The sequence below is a fragment of the Martes martes genome (assembly GCF_963455335.1).
Source record: "Martes martes genome assembly, chromosome: 7".
NCBI lineage: Eukaryota > Metazoa > Chordata > Mammalia > Carnivora > Mustelidae > Martes > Martes martes.
In genome coordinates, this window is record NC_137894.1 from 43,447,050 (window position 1) to 43,462,758 (window position 15,709).

General features: G+C 42.1%; 1 pseudogene across 1 annotated transcript; it reads right to left on the minus strand.

Annotated features, from left to right (window-relative positions):
- Positions 1-14,017: 14,017 nt before the first annotated feature.
- Positions 14,018-14,427, minus strand: LOC308345916 (histone H3.3A-like; annotated as a pseudogene). Its single transcript has one exon. The product of its transcript is annotated as a histone H3.3A-like (transcript).
- Positions 14,428-15,709: the final 1,282 nt, after the last annotated feature.

Below are 15,709 nucleotides of genomic sequence, written 5' to 3' on the forward strand. Positions count from 1 at the left end.
CCTGCCTTTATGAATGTCGTTGCTGCACAGACAGAGAAGATCAGCCTTAACTGCAAAAATCCAGAGCCTGGGCCGGAGGTCAAGACCCCCATTGTCCTGTGTCCCCACCACCAACTCACATTTGACCTGGAGTTCTTAAGATCTGGTCTCTTAGAGAGATACACTTGTCTTGAGTATTAATGAAAGTTTCCAAATATTCTATGCATCTGGTTATTAAGGAATGGTTTCACCTCCAGTCGCTCTAACTTGCCCATTCTTCAATTTTACATTGTTGAGGATTAGGGTAAGAGATCCAGGTTTCTCTGCTTGGGGAAAAGGGACCACAGAATTAATCAACCACTTACGTGGCTTTCCATATGTGAAATGTTTTCCATGAGACTTGGATTAATGCGCTGTTTCCTCCAACTTTTACCCAGTCTATCTTCATCTTGTTTTCCCATCTCGAAACGTACTCTCCTTTGAGCTGTATGTGATATAATCCATTCATGATCATTTCTATCTTGATCCCATTCATTTGGCAAATACTTCTTGAGCAGCTCCTCTGGGGCAGGCACTGTGTTACGTGATGTGAGCAATGCAAAGATTTATGAGCCGTGATCTCTGTTCTCAACTTTTAAAACCAGTCTTGGCTTAGTTATTCTTTCTCCTGAGCTGTTTTGTCTTTCCCACGTGTGTCTGAAGTCAGTGCTTCTTTCCTGGAAGCAGAACCATGTCTGTACAGTTCCTTGCACATTTAAATAAGAAAGTATTCACAGAACAGGTATTCTGCACCCAGCCCCAAGCCCCCAGCACCACAAAGATCAAGGGCAGAGATCAGACCCAGTCATGAGCTGCCCCTCAGTGATGTTGCTGCAATATAAGGCAAATGCCCAGATAGAAACAAATACAAAATTTTGTAGTCAGGTGATTTTTAAATTTCGATTGCCAGAATTGAAATTTGATGATTAGAGTATCTACTACTGCTTCACACATACATAGCGTAAAACTCAGCAATCTGGTCTTAAATATATATTTAGCAAAGCTGGGAACATATATTCATCAAAAGATACCTAAAAGAATGTTCATGAGAGCATCCTTTATAAAAGCTCTGTACCAGAAACCACCTGAGTGCCATTGGTGTCTGGTAGAAGGAATAAGTAAATGGTTGTATAATCAAATAATGGGATAGTGTATGGCAATGGGGATGAACCATCTATTTGAATATGCGGTAATATGGATGGACCTCACAAAATAACATTTAGGTACAACAACAAGAAGCAAAAAAAAAAAAAAAATTCCCATTTCTAGAAATCACAAAAACAGGCAGAAGTAGTCTATGCTTTTGGAAGTCGGGGCAGTGGTTACTTTCGGGGGATAGTGACTGGAAGGAGCCAGAAATGGACTTCGAGGGCTGGAAATACTCTCCTTCTTGATCTGGGCACTAGTTATGGTGGTGTGTTCAGTTTCTGATCCTTTGTTTACTTTTCCGCCTATATATTATACTTCATTTAAAAATCTTAGGGACACCTGGGTGGCTCAGTGGGTTAAGCCTCTGTCTTCCACTCAGGTCATGATCTCAGGGTCCTGGGATCAAGCCCTGCATCGGGCTCCCTGCTCGGCGGGGAGCCTGCTTTCCCCCCTCTCTCTCTGCCTGCCTCTCTGCCTACTTGTGATCTCTCTGTCAAATAAATAAATAAAATCTTTTTAAAAAAATCTTAAAGATGTACCAACTTAAAAGTAGCTAGAACTCAGGGCACCCAGGTGGCTCAGTCAGTGAAGCATCCAACTTTTGGTTTCATCTCAAGTCATGATCTCAGGGTCCTGGATCAAGCCTCAAGTTGGGCTCTGTGCCCAGCCCTCTCTCTCTCTCCCTCTCCTTTTGCCCCTCTCTCCATCTCTTGCTCTCAAATAAATAAATCTTTTTTAAAAAATTAGCTGGAACTCAGAATTGCAGGTCAAGCAGCCTGAGTCTTAGACCTGATTCTGACTATTATTATTTGATCATATCCTTGAGCAAATCATTCTCTCTGTGTCTAGGATATTTCATCAGTGAAAGGGATTGGAGGCTTTCTTCCAGTGTTCCCAGCCAGATCCTTTATTACATGTGAAGAATCCTAGCATACTAAGAGGCAGGTGTGGGCTTCTTTGTATTATTTCCCTGTATATTTAGAAGCCTGATTTAAATTGATTTAGATTCGTTTTGTGCAATCTAGCCTTGTCGATGTAGACTCTGACTTGGTCTTTGATTGATGCCTTCCTTTCACTGTGTTTATTCCCTCCAGCTTCTCAGTCTCACAGAACAGTTCCCCCATTTAAATGTCTTACCTTATGATGTTATGGTACTTGCCCTCAAAAATATCAAATGCAATATGGCATCTGCTGGGAAGTTGGAAGCTTGGTTGGTTATATTCTGGGATAAGGCACATGAACCCTAAAGCTGGAGCCTGTGACAGGGAAGTCTACAAAGCCCCCTTTTGCTACTCCTAAGTTCAGTTCTGAGTCTTAGAGACTATGGCTTGTTCAAGGCTGGCTTTGGCCTCTTCCCATGTCGCCTGGCCCCATAGTGCTGCCTGACCAGGCAGAGGTGCCCACCTCCCGCCCAGGTCTCTTCCCAGGAGCTCTGCTCATGGTGCACCTGATCTCTGTCTCCCCCATCCCATGAGTTCTTCTCTAACAGTCCCAACAGAAAGCGCCTGGTGCCTTCTCACCTCCCATGTCTGCCTCTGAGTGGGGTTTCAGCACCTCACACTGTGAGAAATTGACACCAGAATGGCTTCATTTCTCCACCCTCACCTTTGTCCTATCTTATCTACATATTTTATAAACTCCACGCTTCATTGTGATTATTTTTGTTCTCTTCGAAAGAGAGTTAAGTAATTCTAAAATCTTACTATTTAGCCATGAAGTTAACATTTTGGGAATTGTTTGTTCCTTCATTTGGATCCATATTGCCATCTTGGGTCATTTTCCTTCTACCCAAAGAACTCTTTGGAAGCTTTTATACAGCAGCTCTTGTGTTGGTATGTCTGAGAAGGGTTTTTTGTTTTTTTTTTTTTTAATTCACCTTCAGTTTTGGAAAATATCTGTGCTTGTTATAGAATTCTAGGTTGGTAGGTTTTTGTTTTGTTTTGTTTTAATTTCAACCCTTCAAAGATGTTGTTCCACTCTTCTCTCACCTTCTTTCCAGAGAGACATAACTCCTGTCACACTTATCTTTGTTCCTTTGTCCATAACTGGTCTTCTTTCTCTGGCTAACAGTTTCTCTCTATCACTGGTTTTGAGTGAACTGATCATGGCATGCCTCGGCATAACTTTCTTCATGTTTCTCAAGGTCATGCTTTGTTGAGCTTCTTGGATATGTAGGTTTACAGTTTTTATAAAATTTGGCACATTCGTGACCGTTATGTCTTCAAACAATCTTTTCTGTTTCACCCTTTCATCCCATTCTCCTTCAGAGACTTCTCTTACACACTTATCAGGCTGTTTTAAATTGTGTCATGGCTCACTAATGCTCTGTGCATTTCCTCCCAGTCTTTTTTCTCTCTGTCTAGCTTCTGTCGGATCATTTTGGAGAGTTCCTGTTGCTGCCTTCAAGTTCACTAGTCCATCCTCTGCAACGTCTGGGCCCCCATTCATCCAACCTCAGACATGGGTGTCTTCCTCTCTAGAAGTTCAAGTCTTTTTTATATCTTCCACACTACCACTTGACGTGCTCCTTTAGCTTCTTGAACATATGGAAAACAGTACCTCTGTTAATGACCTTCCCTGCTGACTCGAACATCAGTGTCAGTTCTGGGTCAAGTCTCGATTGGGTGATTTATCTCCTCTCTGTGGGTCTTATTTTCCTACTTCTTTGCATGCCTGACAGTTTTTTTATTTGATGCCAGACATGGTTGGGCACTGGATATTTCTGTATTCCTGTAAATATTCTTGAGCGTTGTTCTGGGACACAGTTGAATTACCTGGGAACAGCTTGATGCTCTTAGGTACTGCCTTTATGACTTGTTGAGTGAACCTGGAGCAGTATTCTACCTAGAATTCATAATTCCCAGTTACTGAGGCAGAACTTTCCTGTGTACTCTGCCCGGTGCTGTGTGAATTACGAGGTTTTGGGTCCAGCTTATGGGAACAGGCACTGTATTCCGCTGGGTGTGACCTCTGAGGGTTGTTCCTCCTAGGCTGTTGTTTTTCCAGGCTTGTAGGCTGTTGTTTTTCCAGGCTTGAGTACTGTGTTCATATGAATGTGCTGTGCACACGAGTGTACTTAGATGGCTGCTTTCTCGATCTCTGGAATGTCTCTCCGTACAGCTTTCTCCTATCTAATACTCTGCCCTGGAAAATCTAGTCACCTTGGCCTCCCTGAACTCCCAGCTCCCTCTTTTCAACTCAGAGAGACCACCAGGGCTCCACCTGGGTCCCCTCTCCCTGCGCCCCTAGAAACTCCATGCAGCAAGCTGGGGGGCAACTACAGAGCTCACCTCTACAATAGTTTCCCAGCCCCCAGAGGTCACTGACCTTCATTGCCTGTTGTCCAATGTCTTAAAAACCATTATTTCAACATTTTATTCAGTTTTTTATTTATTTCAAGTTGGTGGGCACATTCAGTCCCTGCTTCTCCATGTGGCTAGGACAGAAAGCACCTGGAAAGCCAATCTACCTGAAGACGTTTATGACTTCTAATGTTTTCCTCATAATCTGATAGTGTTTGCAAGGCTAGTGTATTTTCAACTTTCATTGTGAAAGGATTTAGAAGTTACAAAAGAGTTGCAATTATAGTAGGGAATTCTGGTACACACTTCCCCCAGCTGCCCCTCATGTTAGTATTTTTTATTTGTACTTTTTTTAAGAGCACAAGTCACAAATGCTAATGGCAAAAAAAAAAAGAAGAAGAAGAAGAAGAAAGAAAAAGAAAATATAAAGAACAAATATGTTTTAAATGTTATAGTTTATCTTTGTGAATATAAATAGTATAATAATCACATTATGAATTTTCTTTTCATGTTAATATATATATTGGAGAAGAGGGGACACGGTTCTTCTTCTCACATTCCTACCACGACAAATAGAAAATGGAGCATCTCCTCTCTCTCGGAGAATGTTGGAGGGACCGCAGCCTTCTGTCTTTTTTTCTCTACACTCCCCTACTTGCTCGGCAGAAACAGCTCTTTTTTTCCCCCCTAAGATTTATTTATTTGGGAGCAAGAGAGAGTGTGTGCATGTGCGGGTGCGAGCCGGGCGGGGACAGGGCAGGAAGGAAAGGGACAGGCAGACTTTGTGTTGAGTGCAGCCCGATGCAGGCCTCCATCTGGGGCTCGATCTCATGACCCTGAGGTCATGACCTGAGCCAAGCCAAGAGTTGGAGGTGCCCCAGAAACAGCTCTTCTGGTGAGGCCCGACATTGGGCCACATTGCTGCTAGTGCACAGGGTTTAAAGTGTTAAAAGTTCAGCTCTTAGGAGGTGGGCTCCCTTGACCTCTCCTTCTCTTCCTGTCCCCAGTGGTGAACGCCCCCAGGGCAAGGCCCAGCACCTGCTTCTCTTATCCTCTTCCTTCCACTGCAGTCAGGCAAATGAGACAGACCTGTCTCTCTCCTCCTCTTTCTGATGAACCGGACTCACAGTATGTTCTGTGGGTCCAGCTCTCCCCACAGTCAAGTCTGTAGGTCTCTATCCAGGAGAAGAAGGAGGCTCTACCTTGGCTTCAGCTCCAGGTCTCCCTCTTCCAGCCAGCTGATGAAGACGACCCCACACTGAAGTGGGGGGGGGGGGAGTCACTGGGGCTTGCCTGGTCAGTAATAAAGCTAGGATTTTGATTCCTCTTTGCCTGCTGATTTTTCATTAGCCAGTATCCTCAGAAAAGAGGGGCAAGTGGTAAGATTTGTATACCTGATGCCACATCCAGACCTCCAGAAATATACTGTGCATCATCATTTTTAATGGCAATACAGCACGACTTTGTATAGTCATACTCATGATAATTTATGTAATTTATGTAATTCTCTATCATTGTACATTTAGCGTGTTTTCATTTTCTCACTATTATAAACAATATTGTGGGGCTCCTAGGTGGCTCAGTCAGTTAAGCAACTGCCTTTAGTTCAGGTAATGATTCCAGGTCCTGGGATTGAGTCCCGTGTTGGGCTCCCTGCTCAGCAGGGAACCTGCTTCTCCCTCTGCCTCTGCTGCTCTCTCTCATGAATAAAATCTTTAAAATAGATAGATAAATAAACAGTATTGTGATAGTGATCATTTTTATGCATACATGTATTCATAGTTGTCTATTTTCTTCTTTTTTAAAAATTTAATTTATTTCAGAGAGAGGGAGAAGAGAGAGAGCATGACCAGGGCGAGGGTGCAGAAGGAGAGGGAGAAGCAGGCTCCCCACTGAGCAGGGAGCCCAACACGGGGCTCGATCCCAGGACCCTGGGATCATTACCTGAACTAAAGGCAATTGCTTAACCAACTGAGCCACCCAGGAGACCCAAATTATTTTCTTATACCTATCCTTCAGATAAGCTCTGTCAATAGTATTGATGCCTGTAACTAATCTTGAAATCTCACAGATAGATTTCCCTTAGGCCGGGATAAATAATTCATAGATTGTCCTCAGTTATGTTTTTGTAGAAAGATCGTTTTTAAATGTCAGATTAGCAGAGAATAAACAATTAAAATAAATTTTGACTCTATTATATAAAAATACAAATTTTAGGTGAGATTACACCCCCAATTTAGAGCAAATTGAAAGAAACAAAACCTTTAGTTCGGTGTGGTAAGTTTCCTGATAACCTTTGACTTTTCTCCTTAACTGCAATATGTAACGTAGCCCAAATAGAAATGAAGCCTCCGATTCACCTTTTATTAATATAAAAATAATCTTCCTGGAGACGTTCCTACTTTTAAGGCATGAAAACTGAGGGGTTTAGGGAAGGCTAACAACCAAATTTCTTTCCTATGGTCTCTTTTTACTGCTTTGCTTTTCTGTCATGGATTTGCCTCCTCAAGACTTACCTGAGACCGGGGAACCTGGGTGGCTCAGTGGGTTAAAGCCTCTGCTTTCGGCTCAGGTCATGATCCCAGGGTCCTGGGATCGAGTCCCACATCGGGCTCTCTGCTCAGCAGGGAGCCTGCTTCCTCCTCTCTCTCTGCCTGCCTCTCTGCCTACTTGTGATCTCCGTCAAATAAATAAATAAAATCTTTAAAAAAAAAAAAAAAAAAAAAAAAAAAAAAAAGACTTACCTGAGACCGGCTTCCCTTGCCCCTACAGGCCCCAAGAAATCTCTGCTGCACCTCTGCTTGGAGCAAACAGAAAGAAAATGGCGGCCTGGCCACTTCCCATCCCCTGGGGCATAGCACGGCACCTGATACAGGTCAGGCACTTGCAAACATTTGTCCCCGTTCTCAGAGCAAACCCGTGCATCCAGGTGTAGGCTGAGCATTCGAGAATGTGCTCTTCCAAGAAACACTGTTCTTTGTGAACTAGTTCCTGAGCATTGCCCTGGCTCTGTTCCCATGAGGAATTTGGTCATGAGTTCTGAGGCTTCACAGCAGACACAGTGCCAAAATGTCTTTTGACGTTCATTTTGGTTTGAACAAGAGAGAGTCACAAGATCCCATTTCAGGGGAGGTCTTTTATTGGGGGGAAAAAACCCAAGTTGACTACTTTGAGGCATTGGGAACTACAGCTTCCCATGATGGGGGCTATTTCTTTTGAGCTGAATTGTTAAAAGAAGCTGGGTAGAGCAGAGGGCTCATTCTAGTCTAGTCTAGTCTAGTCTATCCACCCTGTAAGCCAAGAATCACTGCTGGCCTGGCCTGTGTATGCAGCAAGGGAAGGAGTTCCAGAGCTAATCTCCCCACCAGAACCAGGAGTCCATAGTCCACACCAGGATGATGTGGAAGGGATGTAGAAAGGTCATTAATGCAGAGAGGTCATGAGAAAAGAGGTCTTGTAGGCTATGGACCAGGGGATCATGGAGGCCTTCACTAAAGTGGATGGCTTTCATTGCTTAGATTATAAGAAAGAATGACCTTTCTAGGCTAACTGATCTTTCCATCTCTTCCACTGTCTTCCTCTTCCTCTGCCCTCTCAAATTCTCCTTCCCACTCCTAAGCTTTCTCACTGGGTGATCCCTCTGACAGTTCCACAAAGACCCCAACATGCCCATATGCCAAACTCATCTGAGGCCGACCCCTGAGGCTGTGACCTCTGCACTCTGGGCTCCCCCTCACTAGAATCATCATCCAATCCGGCTCTCCTTCTCCATCACCCAAATGACACCAAGGTCTGTCAACTCTGTCCCTGCCTTGCTTCATAGACTGGCTCTCCCCTTCATCCAGGCACCCCTACTTTGGCACAGATTCATCCCATCTTCCCGGATAATGCAGTCTTCTCCAGCCTGGCCTCCCTGACTCCAGCCCTGCCCTTCTCTGCACCAGACATCACAGTGGTGCCATGATAACTCATAAAAGGCCCACCTGGCTTCTGAATCCACCGTGGCTCACAGCCAAGATCTTCAGCAGGCATTTCCCCACATGCTGCCCCGCATAGGACACACTGTCATAGCATGAAAATCCCATGTTACCGTGTTCCACTGGTTATCGCTTGTTCAACATTCTGCATCTGGTATTTCCTTTTTTGGTCCCTCCCAGAGGATTTCTGTCTTCTCAGTTCTAATGGTTATTCTCTCTCTTCAAAATAAATGAAGAAGGTTCCTCACTGCAGAGTTTCAAATCTGTCTAACTGCTCTCTCCTTTAATGTTTGATTAATATTTCTTCCACACTTTCTCGAAGGTCCTGCCATAGTGTATTTTTTATACTTCTTAAAACGTTCAAATCCATTATTAAACAAGAGTTCCAAAGGCATAAAATTCTCTAATTAAGTAAATATATCATCACAAATAACTGTATTTCACACAAACACTTTAATGTCCTGTTCAAAAAGCATTACACAGAGTGGAAATTCTTAGCTTAAATTCAAGAAGGTTAACTACCAAAATGATCAGAAATGCATGCTCTTCTTATAAACAGCTCCGTACTTGCCTGTCACCTCCCAGTGTCAACACTTATGAATTAACAGACATGCTTCTTGCATGATCACTGGATGTTTTGCTTTCTTTGGCAGGAGCGATCAAGGTAAAAAATGTGCCCAGATGAACTCTGAGAAAAAAAGGCCCACTGTCTCCTGTAGTCCTATCAGAGCATGGAGCCCATTGTGTTTCAGTGATGAGTGGCTCAACCTGTCTCCTGTTACCCAAGTACAGTCTGGGCATTAAGGCATGCTCCGTAAATGCTGTGGGGCCATGGAGAGGGACAGTGCTGATATTTTTACAGCCAGGCATGCTGTTTCTAACACAGAACCAAGATACCTCTCTTCAAAAAGAATAATTTCTCTTCCCTGAGTGATGTCAAAAGTTTGGGGTCTTTCCCCAAATATCGGTGTCTCTCTTTCTAGTCCAGTCATCCAAGACTTTATGCTGCAAACATTTACATTCCCCCACCTTTTCTAGTACTTGCCATGAGAAATCCAGTGATAGGGTCAGGTGCTTCCTCTCCTTGGTCCTTAAACTCCATGTTTCCAAACTCAAGGAGTCTCCTCTAGAACTGATACATTGAGACAGTGAATCAATTCTACCTTATCTGCTTCTTCTTGAGAATACCTACATCAGCCTAGTCTAAGATGGTATCCTGAGTTTCCCCTGCTGGACACGGACTGTGCCCCCTAGCACCGTGCCTGCCCACAGCTGGCACTCAGTGCGTGCTTATTCAGTGAGTGGACACATGAACACACCTGTGACTCAGCACAGACCATTTCATGTGTGAAACCCAGGCTCCTTGGCCATTCATGACTCAACCATGGCTGGGTTAACATAATTTCAGATTAACCAATGACCAGATTCCAAGCCTATGCAGGCAGGAAGACAGAAATGCAGACTTTCTACCTGAACCGCGAGGCCATGATTTGCCTGTGCAAAAAATGACCATGTGAACTCCTGACCTCTCTTCTTTGTATCCCTCTGTCCCCTGGAGCCCACGTAGGAGAGGCGAGCTGCTGTCATCTACCAGGCAGGCTGGGCTCAGCAGCTTGATGTTGGGTCATAGGCAGGGAACCATAAACTGTGCCCCAAACCTGGGACCGTTGTCATCGTTTGAAGTTTCTAGAGGGACCTCTCTTGACAGGAGCTGGCTCCATGCGGGAACATTTCCTCCACACCTCCTGCCAAAGACCGTCCCACTGATGGATGCCGAAGGCTATAAACAGCGGAGTTGCTCAGTTGTAGGCTGCCATCCAGCTGAGCTGTCCTTTTCGACTCTGAGTTGTCTAGCAGAATGTAGGTGTTAGACGAGTCCTAGCGGAGTCGGTTGGACGCGCCCACGGCCTCTGCTCGGCCTCCTGCTTTCCGCTAGTCATGGAGTCCACAGGAAGTAAGGCTGCTGGTTGAGTCTTGCTCCGTCACTCCTGCGGAAGAGGTTAAGCTAGGCTGTAAAAGCAGATGCAATTCCATAAGCCCAGGCTTCGTTTTAAACAGTAGCAGGTTGCTAGTCACTCATGGAGCAATTGTTGAGCACCTCCTAAGTGCTCGCCAGGCTGGAAGGGCACATTCGACCTGGCTCCTGCTCTCACATAACTTGCATCTTCACGCGACCTGGTGATTAACCCTGTGATGGCAGAAATGTAAAACGGTGTATGTTCTACACTTTTTTCCTCTTCAGGTAATATTCATACACAAAAGTCCGTCTACCACACAAACCAACAAATAGTTACAAAGTGGACGCTGATAAAACTATGACCAGGTCTAGATTGAGAATGTTTGCTGACACCCCAGGTGCCCTCTGTCTGCTTCTCCCAGATCAAAAGCAGATCACAGGCCCACTCCCCTCCCACGGGACCCACTCTCCTGCCTTTTGAAGTAATCACTTTCTTGCTTCTCTTTTTGTTTTACCCCCTGTGTCTGCATCCCTGAAGAATGTAGCTAATTTGGTGTGTCCTGGGGATGGAGGTCTCCTCTGCACATTCCTTAGCATCTGGCTCCTTCCATTCAAACTATTCTTTCTGAAATCCATTCATCTGGTTTTCCAGGCTTATTGTTTGTTCACTCTAATAGCTGTTCATATTCCATCATATTAATATACGACAGTGTTATCTCTTCAACCTTGATGAGCATCTGTATTGTTCCCTACTCTGACCTGCACACTGGGGCCATGTGCTATGTGTGCACTCAGCTTCAATGGCGATTGCCAAGCACCATTCCACGTGCTTCCATCCTCAGTATATGTGACTTTTCATAATTGTATATCCTTACTGGTGCTTGATACTTATTTTTTTTTTAAGTTTTTGCTCTATTTTTTCACTATGAAATGCTATTTCATTGGGATTTTATGTAACACATCCCTGACTACTATAGAAACCAAGAGATGTTTTTCATATGCTTTTGGACTGTTTGTATTTCTTCGCCAATAATATCTATTACCTATTTGCCCATTTTCCTATTGAGTTGTTTTTCTTTTTTTTTAATGATTCATAGTTATTTTTGTATTCTGGATACTAATTGTTTAATGGTGATTACATATGGGGCACATGTCTTCCCTTAATTTTTATTTTTGGTGTGGTTTCATGAAGAAATTCCTAACTCTACAATGTCATTGTGTTTATAAACCTAAGTTTATGGTTTCTGCATCTTCAATCATGGCTAAAGAAACTCTTTCCCACATCAAGGTCACAAACATTTCATATTGTCTTCTGAACATTTTATAACTTTCCTTTCACCTTACTTTTAATTTTGAAATAATTGTAGACTCAGGAAGTTGCAAACATAGTGCATGGAGTTGTTCCATGAACCCTTCCCTCAGCCTTCCCCAATGGTGGTATCTTATCTAACTGTAGCATGATATAAAAACCTAGAAACTGACACTGGTAAATGCTGTTCACCACACTACAGACCTTATTTTAGTCTTCCCCAGATTTTATATGCACACATGTGTGTGTGTGTGTGATTTTTTTATTCAATTTGATCCCATGTATAGATTTGGTCTTTCATTGTTCAGTGCTTAATCCACATGGAGTACAAAATGGACTTGCTTTTGGACATAGTGTGAGATAGGGATTCTGTCTGCCCCTCCTCCTTATGGATAACCAGTTGTTCTAGCATCATTTATTAAATAGTCCGTCCTTTCCCCCATGGTTAAGCAATGTCTGCTTTGTACTAAATCCAGTTTCCACATATGTTTAGGTCTGTTTCTTATCTCTCCTACTCCAGTGGTCTATTTATCCCTGCTCCTGCACACTGTCTTAATCACTTTATATTAATATCTCACTGTGTGGCAGTTTAATTCCCAATACTTTGTTCTTCTTCAGGAGTGTCTTAGCTACACTTTGACATTTTCCTCTTCAGTATAAATTTGGAATTGGTTTTTCAAGTTTTATGGATGATCTTGTTAGGATTTTTTTTTTTTGGAACAGACTTGAACTGCATTGTGGAGAACTGACATGTTTACAATAGTGAATCTCCCTACCCAAGAACATGATTTATCTCTTAATTTATCTAAGTTTTCTTTAATGTCTTTTAAGAAATTATTGCAATTTTCTCCATAAAAAGCCTGAATGTATTTTGTTAGATTTATTCCTAAGTAAAAGTACTTTGCATATTTTGTTTCTCTTATAAAGCCTATCATTTCAATTATATTCTCAAACTGATTGTTGGTGGCATGGTGGATATATAATTGAATTTTGTGTGTTGATTGTTTATCAATATTGCTAAAATCTCCTATCTTAATAATTTATTGATAAATTCTTATCTTAAATATCTTAAGATAATTCTTAATAAATTTTGGGTCTTCTGAGAAGATAACCATGCAGTCTGCAAATAAGAATGGTTTTATTTCCAGGGCGCCTGGGTGGCTCATCGGGTTAAAGCCTCTGCCTTCGGCTCAGGTCATGATCTCAGGGTCCTGGGATGGAGCCCTGCATAGGGCTCTCTGCTCAGCAGGGAGCCTGCTTCCTCCTCTCTCTCTGCCTGCCTCTCTGCCTACTTGCGATCTCTATCTGTCAAATAAATAAATAAAATCTTTAAAAAAAAAAAAAGAATGGTTTTATTTCCAATCCTTATTCCTTTGATTTCTTCTTGTTTCACAAATGGCCCAAACAACATTAAGAGAAATAGTGATGGCACCCGTCCTTGCTTGAATTTGTTTGTAAAGAGAAAACATCTGACATAAATATACTGTTTACCATAAGCTTTAACAATTGCCTTGGATCAGGTTAATAAATTTCTTTCTCTTCTAGTTTGTTTATTTGTTCATCATTTTTTTTAGCATCCCCAACCTTCCTTCTCACATGTTTTTTTCTTCTTGCTTATGTATATTCTCTAAAATCTCCTTTTATTAAAAAAAAATCTCTTGCTGATGATCTGCCTTGACTTTTATGTATCTGAAAACATTTTTAGTTTACTTTTGCTCTAGTTCTTGAAAGAAAGGCCAATGCATAAAAGTCTATGTCTTTTCATTTTTATTTTTATAGTGTAATGTATTTTAATAGCAAACTGACAGGAACTGCACAGAAGACAGACAACATTAGAAACATGTGTTTGTATGTCGGAAAAGTATAGTGAGATGGAATCTGCTGTATGATAAAAATGCTACAAACACCCATGTAGTTACCATCAATAAATTTACTTGTTTAAAAAAAAAAAATCCGAGTGCTGGCATTGTCCAGAAAAATGTAGCAGGTTTATTTATAATTATTATAAAGCTGAACTGCTGAAACATGTTCACTGAAACATTTTGACTTGCATGAATGCTTTATGCTGCCATATTTATATTAAAAATTCACACACAAATGAAAATGGAAAAGCTGCCAATATCTGATGTCTGCCCCCCTAGTTTTCCACTTGCAATCATATACTTCAGTACCTTTTGACCCCATGGAAAAAAAAAATCTAACATTAAAAAAAAAAAATCTAACATTCAGAACTACAAATAACAGGAAAGAAGCGAATTTTTTCTTTTTATATACAGAATGAAATATTTTCCATCATAGTGGATTCTTAAGCACATTCTCCACGTATGCAGCATGCTAGCTGGATGTCTTTTGGCATAATTGTGACACGTTTGGCATGGATAACACGCCAGTTGTTGTCTTCAGAAAGGTTCGCCAGATAAGCCTCACTTGCCTTCTTCAAAGCACCCATAGCTATATTCTAGAAGTGCATATCTGTTTTGAAGTCCTGAGTGGTTTCTCACATCGGCCGCTGGAAGGGAAGTTTGCAGATCAGAAGTTCAGTGGACTTCTGATAATGTCTAATTTCACGGAGTGCCCCAGTACCAGGCCTGTAATGATGAGGCTTCTTCACCTGTCCAGTAGAGGGCGCACTCTCGAGAGCAGCTTTTGTAGCCAGCGGCTTCCTGGTTGCTTTACCTGGGCGGATTTGTGGGCAGTCTGCTTTGCACCAGTCATGGTACGGAGACCTCCTTACTTACCCGCCCCCCGCCCCCGCCACCTTCTCCTTTGTCTGGAGCTTGTGAGCTAGAGACGGCACTGGCATTAATGAGTGAGGGTGGCGTGGCAGTGGCTGTGAGCCTATGTCTTGTAACTTTATTGAGATACAGTTCATATACATAAAATTCACCCATGTCAGGCATCCAATTCAGTGAGTTTACCGAGTTGTGGTATACACAACTGGTATATACAATATACACAACTGTATGTACAATATATGTATATACAATATATCAATTGTATATGCATACATTACCATGCATTACCATAATTGAGTGTTAGAACTTTTGTATTATCCCCATAAGACCTTTAATGCCCATTTATCCCACTCTGAGGCCCAGGCAACCACTAGTTTACTTGTCTCCAACAATTCGCCTTTTATGGACATTTCACATAAATGGAGTTATATAATTTGTGGTTGTATTCCATTGTATGAATATAGTTCTTTTGATTTATCCATTCACTAATTGGTTGTTTCCACTTTGGACTATTATGATTAATGATGCCATGAACATTATTTAAGTCTTTGTGTCAACATATGTTTTCATTTCTTTGCAAGTGGAAATGCTGGGTCATATGGTAAATTTAAGTTTTGAAGAAACTGCCAAATTGTTTTCCAAAGTAGCTTCCCACCGGTAGTAATATTTGAGGATTTTGATTTCCCCACATGGTTGCTAGCATTTGTTATTGTCTGTCTTTGATGGTAGCCATTGTGGTAGGTGTGAAATCGTAGCTCATTGTGGTTTTGATTTGCATTTCCCTGATGATTTTGAGCATCTTTTCATGTGCTCATTTGCTATTTGGTTATCTTCTTTGGTAAAGTGTCTATTCAAATCATTTGCCCACTTTTTAATTGGGTTGTTTATCTTATCATAGACTTGAAAGAGTTCTTTGTGTATTCCAGATACAAGTCTGTTATGGATTGAAAATTCCCATGTTGAAATCCTAATCCCCGATGTGATGATATTAGGAAATGGGATGCTTGGCAAGTCATAAGGCCATGAGGAAGTCATCTACCCATAAGGGTTGAGTTCTCATAAATGGGATTAGGGTCCCTATATAAAGAGACCCCAGATTGCTTTCTAGCCCACTCTCCACCATATGAGGATACGAGAAACCAGCTGTCACCAGAACCTACCCATGCTGTATCTCCTATCTCAGACTTCCAGTTTCCAAAACTTTGAGAATAAATTTCAGTTGTTTGTAAGCTACCCAATTGATGGTACTTTGTTATAGGAGC